Below are 9,635 nucleotides of genomic sequence, written 5' to 3'. Positions count from 1 at the left end.
CTTTTTCTGCTCAAGCAGAAGCTCCACCCTCTACTGCATTGGCATTATCCACAATTGCCCGAACTGCTCGTGATGATCAAATTGAAGAAATGAGGCGTCGTATGTGTGAAAGAACTCCGTCACCAGAACCATTCGATATCGAACATGAGATAGATATTTTACAGAAAAATCTCAACAATCTCTCCGATATAGTTCGGAAGCTATCTCATGAACATGCTGCAGAAGTCAGTGGTTCTAAGTTCTTTCAAGACCGCATTACAAGGGAAATCTTCAACACGGCAGAATCTATGAGCAGGATGCATGCTGAAACCATTGCATTGCCTTCAGACAAACAATTTCCAAAGGATACGGTACCTTAGTGCTTGGTCAGAATGATATTTTGCAACGTCTCACTGATCATGATGCACTTATCCGTTCGTTCTCTAACACCATGGAATCTTTGGAATGCCAAGATTGAGTCCCAATCTCAATCTCTCACTACTCTTCATGACCGAGTTTCTACTCAGGCTCCTTATCTGGAAATGGTTACAAATGGGCTTCAAAACTTGTCTGGACGCATGGATGACTTAATTGCTCGGGTCATTGCCAATGATGCCAAAAAGGGGGAAGAAGAACAAAGAGAAAGAGTTCTAACAGAAGAAGAACAAAGGAGAAACAGAGATAACGCAGAATCCTCAATCAGACAAAGAGACCAAGATGACCAGAATGAAGAAATCATTTACAGGGATATTGAAACCAATAATTAAAATTCGTGTTAAAACTCTTACTGCTTTCTTATATTTATGTTTTGCATTTATCTTATCTTTATTGTCGTTCTAACATTATCTAGGTTTTGGCATCACCACAAAGGGGAAAATTGTTAGATCTAAATGTATTGTGGCGATGAAAATCAAAACCAGTAGATCACTCGTTAAAACAGTAGATAACTAAAAAGCAGAATCAGTAGCGTAGAAAAGCAGAAGAAATACCTAAACGGATATAGAATCAGAAGCAGAAGAAAGGACTTTATTATACTCGACATCTTAACGTTATCAGCTTTAAATATTACCGTTACCTTTTTCTAGTACAAGTATTAATTGCAGCATTAATCACTGTACGAAGTCATTTAATTCACTTTGCCGATTTTAGTATAAAACAGGACTGATTGTTTTATAGCTTTTCTGCAGGAACCTATTTCGGTAATAAAGCTGATTCTATCAGAAGTCAGAAGACAGTTTCTGATTAAAGACGTTGAACTCAATCACCTATATATATGGAACAAACCCATATAGAAGATAGTGCGAAATATCCCTCAAAATCAATCTGTATTTCACAAAACGAGAAAAACCACGAATCCTTGATATCTTCGAGTTCAACATAAAGAAAAGTAGCACACGCTTCATAGCAGATATCTGATCTATTGAGATCATTTTGTGCTACTGTTTCTTACACTCTTCACAATTATTCACTGCACTCATATTTTATCAAGAAGAGTTTGTAATCTGAAAAGAGTCTTTTCATAACTTTGTTGTATCGTATTTTCACTGTGTTGAGTAACTAAGAGTTTCAGTAGGCAAATGGTAAGCCCTGCTGAAGTGGGTGTGTACAAGAGTTGTACTGTAAAATCCAAAGTCTTTTATTGATACCTTCTAGGAAACAGAAGAAGGGGAGGCGTAGAAGACTTTATCTTCGAACTTTCATAAACAACTGCTGTCTACTGATATTACTATTTTCATTCATCCATCAGATTGTTTCCGCACTTAATATTGTAATCTATTGGAAGTATTCACGACAAGATAAGCTACTATCCCTAACAGGATTTTAGCACCTTCTTTATCCAAGAAATAAAAGAAGAAATTGGAGAAGAGTTCATTCACACCCCCTCTAAACTCTTCCTCGATCCCCAACAGAATGATCTACAAAACATGAGGGTTATTCAACATAAACTTCTTTTTCTAGTCGACCATTCAGAAAAGCACTATTCACATCAATTTGAAATACTTTAAAGTTCTTGAATGGTGTAAAGGATAGGAAAATTCTGATGGCTTCAAGTCTATATACTGGAGCAAAGTTTCACCATAATCTATTCCTTCTACTTGTCTGAATCATTGAGCCATTAGCATTGCTTTGTTTTTTTTGTTTTTTTTACTAATGTTCCTTCCTCATTTAACTTGTTTTTTAGTACCCATCGAGTTCCAATAACTGATTGATAATTTGATCTAGGTACCAAAATCCATACTTCATTTCTTTTGAATTGATTGAGCTCTTCTTGCATTGCTTCAATCCAATTGGATCACTTAGAGCTTCATCAATCTTCTTTGGTTTCATATGAGAGATTAAGGCAACATGCATATAATTATTTATCATTTGTCTTCTAGTTATGAGGGGTGCTGAATGATTTCCAATAACCATTGAGGAGGGATAGGTCTTGATCCATTTATAACTAGGTTCTCAAGTTATGCTTCTTGATATGATTGGACAACAGGCTGTTCTGGAGCTTCATGAGTAGGTTCTTGATCTTCTAGGATAAGTTCTGAAATCTCATGGGTTCTAGTTACTGTTTCTTTCTCCAGAAATTCTAGTTCTTGATTTTGAGAATCATTTCCTCTTGGTGTTGTTTCATTTCCACTGTCCATATCCAGATGAATACATGCCTAATATGTTACTCAAAGTAGAAATATCAAAATTTTCAGGAGCAATAGCAATTTCATCACATGTATTGATTCTTCAACATTAAGGATTCTATTATTAAATATTCTAATGGCTTGACTAATTATTAAATATCCAAGAAAAGTTTCAGCATTTGATTTTGAATCAAAAGTATATAAATTATTTTTGCCATTATTATGCACATAGCATCTGCATCCAAATTCATGGAAATAAGACACATTAGGCTTAATCCGTCGAGAGATGTCTGCATTTGCAAGCATAGTTCTTGCTGTTTTTTTTTTTTTTTGAGAGTTTTGTTTCTTCTCTTAGCTACTCCATTTTGCTGATGAGTCATAGCTGCTAAATATTCATGTTGTATGTCATGTTCATTCAAATATATCTCAAGAGATTTGTTAGTTAAATCAGTGTCTCGATCGATTTTAATTCTATTGATTGAAACATAATTTCATTTTGAACTCGTTTCAAAAGCTTGATCAGATGAGTACTGGTATGATGTTTGCCATTGAGAAATATAACCCTAGTAAATTTAGAGTAATAATCAACAATATCTAAAGTGTACTTCTGATACGAATCCTCGTACGAATGAAAGGCAAGCACGAATATAGAAATCGCACCCTCAATTCAATAACAAACAAGGAACGATTATGTTGTTCCGATCTTTTGAAACAAGTAACGATTTTGTGATATTCACCTCTAAGCGATTATAACTTAGCAACAAATATCAACGATAAAACAATTGAATTTCAAACGAACCTTCAAAGAACTTGTTTTGACAATCCGTGCGAAGAACAATCGACAAACGCCACAAAGATGCAATCTTTGATAAATTTGATTTTGATAAACACAAAGCACAAGCCTTGCAAATTGAGAGAAATCTCCAATAATTTGATATCAATCTTCAATGATTTCATTCATCCCCCTTACAATACATTATATAAACAATAAAAATAAGAAAAGTTGTGTGAAAATGCTTAAATAAGATAACTAGCAACTTTGACACGGAAGTGCGCCAAAAGACCGCGGGTGCGGTGCTTGTTTGACCGCGGGTGCGGTGTAGCTTCGGCAACAGACCGCGGGTACGCTAATGATTGACAACGGGTGCGGTGCAGCTTTGGGAAATTTTCTTAAATTTGATTATCATGGACCGCGGGTGCGGTCCCTGCTTTAGCGCGGGTGCGCTGGACCTTCGGCGATTGCACTTGAATAACATTCCAAAGACCTTCAATATTATTCCCATGATTCTCAACCTCTTCTAATTTAGTCATCCAATTTGTAGATCCTCCTTGGTAGTTCATCATGAGTCCTTAAAGTGCTTCTTTAAACTTCTTGCTACGTCCCCTTGTTATAGGTCCTTCGGGCAATTCCAACGAATCCCATGTTTTCTTTGGTGCTTGATCAACCACGTTTGCATCATTCTCCCCTTCTTGAAAAGGATTTGTCCTCAGATCTTGATCATCTCCTACATCAAACAACGAAAGATCACTAACAATAAAAGTAGAAATGACATTGTACTCACCTGGTAGGTCTAATTTGTAGGCATTGTCGTTAATCTTTTCAAGCACTTGAAATGGTCCATCACCCCTAGGTAAGAGCTTCGAACGTCGTTTTTCTGGAAATCTTTCCTTTCTTAAGTGCAACCATACCCAATCTTCCCTTTCAAAAACCATCTTTTTCCTCCCCTTGTTGGCTTGCTTCGTATATTATAAATTCTTCTTATCGATGTTATTCTTGACCTTCTCATGCAAACTTCTAACGAGTTCAGCTTTCTTCTTGCCATCCATGTTCAACCTTTCACTCACAGGCAAAGACATCAAATCCAAAGGAGTTAAAGGATTAAAATCATAAACAATTTCAAATGGTGAATAATTCGTAGTAGAATGCACGCTACGGTTATAAGCAAACTCAACAAATGACAAACATTCTTCCCAATTTTTCAAGTTCTTTTTGAGTATAGCACGCAAAAGTGTTCCTAGAGTTCTATTAACAACTTCAGTTTGTCCATCCGTTTGAGGATGACATGTAGTAGAAAACAACAGTTTAGTGCCAAGCTTAGCCCACAAAGTTTTCCAAAAGTAACTCAAAAATTTAACATCACGGTCAGATACAATAGTCCTAGGCATACCATGCAACCTAACGAATTCCTTAAAGAACAAATATGCAATGTTGGATACATCATTGGTTTTATGACAAGCAATAAAATGTGCCATTTTAGAGAATCTATCAACAACAACAAATATTGAATCCCTCCCCTTCTTAGTCCTTGGCAAACCTAAAACAAAATTCATAGAAATATCAATCCAAGGTTCACTAGGAACAGGAAGTGGTGTATACAATCCATTTGATTGTGTTCTAGACTTAGCTTGTCTACAAGTAATGCACTTTTCACAAACACGCTCAACATCACGTTTCATATGTGGCCAATAAAAATGCTCATGCAAACAACTCAAAGTTTTAGCCACACCAAAGTGCCCCATCAAACCACCACCATGTGCCTCCCTCACAAGTAACTCACGAATTGATGACTTATGAATGCACAATCTATCTTTTCTAAATAAAAACCCATTATGCAAATAAAATTTGTCATGTGGACCATGCTAACATGTTTCAAATATCTCCTTAAAATCCTCATCCAACAAATACAACTCTTTCATATGTTCAAATCCCAAGATTTTCGACTCCAAGGTAGAGATTAATACGCACCTCCGTGATAGTGCGTCAGCCACTACATTATCCTTACCTTGTTTGTATTTGATTATGTAGGGAAATATACCTATGAATACCACCCACTTAGCATGCCGCTTGTTCAGTTTCTGTTGTCCCTTAAGGTACTTTAGAGACTCATGATCGGTATGGATCACAAACTCCTTAGGCCTCAAGTAGTGTTGCCACATCTCCAAGGTCCTCACAAGCGCGTACAACTCCTTGTCATACGTTGGATAGTTTAGTGCTGCTCCATTGAGTTTCTCACTAAAGTACGCCACTGGTCGTCCTCCTTGCATCAAAACCCCACCAATACCTACACCTGAAACATCACATTCAATTTCAAAAGTATTAGAAAAATCAGGCGAAACAAGTAAAGGCGCATTAATTAATTTTTGTTTAATAATATTAAAAGACTTTTCTTGCTCCTCGCCCCAGTGGAATGGAACGTTCTTCTTAATCACTGCCGTCATCGGTGCCGCCAGTGTGCTAAAATCTTTTACAAACCTCCTATAGAAGCTTGCAAGACCATGAAAGCTTCGAACTTGACTAACATTAGCAGGCGTTGGCCAATCTCGAATAGCACTTACCTTGTCCTCATCCACTTGTATCCCCTGTGAACTTACCACAAAACCAAGAAAGACAAGTTTGCTTGTACAAAAATCACATTTCTTAAGATTAGCATATAAATGTTCAGCCCTAAGTGTTGTCAGTACAAGTCTCAAATGCTCAACATGCTCTTCTAAATCTTTACTATACACAAGAATATCATCAAAATAAACCACAACAAATTTCCCTATGTAAGCACGCAAGACATGATTCATCAACCTCATAAAGGTACTAGGAGCGTTTGTTAAACCAAAAGGCATTACCATCCACTCATATAACCCATATTTGGTTTTAAATGCTGTTTTCCACTCGTCACCTTCCTTCATCCTAATCTGATGATAACCACTCTTCAAGTCAATTTTACTAAAAATACATGCACCATGCAACTCATTTAACATATCATCTAATCTAGGTATGGGATGCCTATACTTGATGGTTATGTTATTAATTGCCCTAGAATCCACACACATACGCCATGAGCCATCTTTCTTAGGAACTAGTAAAACATGTACAGCACAAGGAGACATGGACTCACGCACAAAACCCCTATCTAACAACTCACTTACCTGTAGTTGTAGCTCCTTAGTCTCCTTCCGGATTGCTTCTGTAAGCTGGACGATTTGGCAATACACTTCCGGGTACCAAATCAATTTGGTGCTCAATCCCCCTCAATGGTGGTAATCCTTGAAGTAGCTCTTCCGGAAATACATCTTCAAATTCCTGCAAAAGTGAAACAACAATGCTCGGAAGGGATCCGGCTATATCACTTGTGTTAAAGAGAATCTCTTTGTAAAGAATCAACACAAGTGGATCATGTGTGTGCAACAATTGTTTCAACTCACTCTTTTGGGCCATATATGTTTTCTTTTTAACCTTTTTCCTCTCATTTTCTTTTCCCTCATTTTTCTTTTGTATGGCTATCTCACTTTTTCTTTTAGCCATGTCATTTTTGTTTTCAAAGGCCATCTCACTTTTTAATTCACTCTTTTTTTCGTCCTCATCTCTCTTTTTTTTTCAATTGGTCCTCCAACACTTGCTTTGGGGACAAAGGAAGTAAAACAATGGGTTCTTTCTTGAGTACAGAAGAATATTTATTTCTAAACCCATCATGTGTCACTTGCCTATCATATTGCCATGGTCTTCCTAACAAAGTATGACAAGCATGCATTGGTACCACATCACACAATACCTCATCAATATACTTCCCAATCGAAAACGCAACCAAAACTTGTTTGTTCACCTTCACTTCGGCACAGTCATTCAACCACTGTAGCCTATATGGTTGAGGATGTTTCAAAGTAGGCAAGCTCAATTTTTCCATCCATCTCAAGACTAGCAACATTGGTACAACTCCCTCCATCTATAATAATGTTGCAAACTTTGCCACTGACTAAACATCTAGTATGGAACAAGTTTTCCCGCTGATTCGTCTCTTCTTCTTTGACTTGGGCACTCATGATACGCCTAGTCACTAATGCCTCATCCACAACTGCTTCATATCCCTCATCAGGATCCTCTAATGCAGGCATCTCATCTTCATCCTCTCCATCATCTCTCTCACTATGAGATTCATACTCCCCATAATTATTCAACACCATCACCCTTTTATTGGGACATTGGCTAGCAATATGTCCAACTACTTGACACCTAAAACATTTAATATCTCTAGAATGATTAATAGGAGTTTCAGGTTTACCTTGCACTCCCTGCTTAGGTGCCTCCTGTTTAATATCAACTTTGGGCTTGACCACTACCTTGCTTTCTTCACGTTTAACAACGTTGGAATGCCAAGATGTTGATGTATTACCAGATTGTGTGGTACGACCAACTCCTCTCCTCTTCAGTTGTTGCTCCACTTTTATCGCCATCTACACCATTTCATCTAGATCCAAGTATTATCTAAGTTCCACTTGGTCTTGAATTTCCCTGTTCAAACCACACAGAAAACGAGCCATAGTAGCCTCACTATCCTCATCTATGTTTGCTCTAATCATGACTACTTCCAATTCTTTATAGTAGTCCTCAACACTCTTCACACCTTGTCTCAAAGTTTGTAACTTCTTAAACATTTCTCTATAGTAGTGATTTGGTACAAACCTCTTCCTCATTACGCTTTTCATCTCAGCCCAAGTTTCTATAGACCTCTCATTGCATCTTCTCTTAGTGGTCACTAATTGATCCCACCAAATAAGTGCATAATCTACAAATTCAACCACGGCCAACCTAACCTTCTTTTGTTCGGAATAATGGTGACAATCAGACACGAATTCAACTCGCTTTTCCCATTCTAAATAAGCCTCTGGATCCGACTTACCATGGAACGACGGAATTTTCATCTTAATGCTACCTATGTTATTATCTTCCTTATTCCCATCATCGTACCTACCACGTAAGGCTTCTCTTCTTCCCCTACCAAATCCTCTACCTCTTCTGCTCCTACCCCAGTTCTCGTTTTGACTCTCCTCTTCTACTCCCAATTCATAATCATCCTCTTCTTCTTCGACTGTACCCAAACCTTTAGGCTTAGATTTATTTTCACTAGTGCTAACTTCAAGCCTATCCAACCTCTCATATAAAGGATCCAACTCGACCCTCATCATTCTACTAAAATGCCCAAATAACGCCTCCATTTGAACCTTAGACAACCCCTGGTTCGAACTCTCTCCTACTTCCCTCTCCATTTTAATTTCAGATTTTGTACCTGCAATAAAATGTTAGTAGAAATAAAAGATTTTCCTCACCCAAATTCTCACGATCACTCCAAAAAAATAACACTTCGCACTCAAATATTTTTCACTCGAATTTGATAGTTCTCTCAAAGGTGTGCTCAATCTTTATATTTTCTTTTTATCAAACTAACAAGATTCAACTTGTGAACACTTGCAACTGTCTCACTTGGATTGCACAAAAACAAGAACGATAGAATAACACAGAGCAAATTTTTTTTTTTTTTTCCAAAATTCTGGATTATGAAATAACAAAGGATGATAGAAATAACGCAGATCTTAAAATAGAACAAAGGATAACACAAAACTGAAACAGAACGAATTTTAGTTTTTGTTTTTGATAGATATGACAATAGAAACAAAAGTATAATACAGATCTGACGAATTTTTAAACAGATCTGAAAATGATAACTTACTTGAATCAAACAGAACCAGAAGCTCTGATACCAAATGATACGAATCCTCGTACGAATGAAAGGCAAGCACGAATATAGAAATCGCACCCTCAATTCAATAACAAACAAGGAACAATTATGTTGTCCCGATCTTTTGAAACAAGTAACGATTTTGTGATATTCACCTCTAAGCGATTATAACTTAGCAACAAATATCAACGATAAAACAATTGAATTTCAAACGAACCTTCAAAGAACTTGTTTTGACAATCCGTGCGAAGAACAATCGACAAACGCCACAAAGATGCAATCTTTGATAAATTTGAGTTTGATAAACACAAAGCACAAGCCTTGCAAATTGAGAGAAATCTCCAATAATTTGATATCAATCTTCAATGATTTCGTTCATCCCCCTTACAATACATTATATAAACAATAAAAATAAGAAAAGTTGTGTGAAAAGGCTTAAATAAGATAAATAGCAACTTTGACACGAAGTGCGCCAAAAGACCGCGGGTGCGGTGCTTGTTTGACCGCGGGTGCGGTGTAGCTTCGG

General features: G+C 37.0%; 1 pseudogene; it reads right to left on the bottom strand.

The window, feature by feature from the left end:
• Nucleotides 1–2,435: 2,435 nt before the first annotated feature.
• LOC142538564 (uncharacterized) lies at nt 2,436–8,696 on the bottom strand (annotated as a pseudogene).
• Between the last annotated feature and the right edge of the window lie 939 nt (nt 8,697–9,635).

The sequence above is a fragment of the Primulina tabacum genome, chromosome 3, assembly GCF_025594145.1.
Source record: "Primulina tabacum isolate GXHZ01 chromosome 3, ASM2559414v2, whole genome shotgun sequence".
NCBI lineage: Eukaryota > Viridiplantae > Streptophyta > Magnoliopsida > Lamiales > Gesneriaceae > Primulina > Primulina tabacum.
Note: the sequence above shows the minus strand (reverse complement) of the source record. Positions and strands in the feature narration are given on the sequence as shown.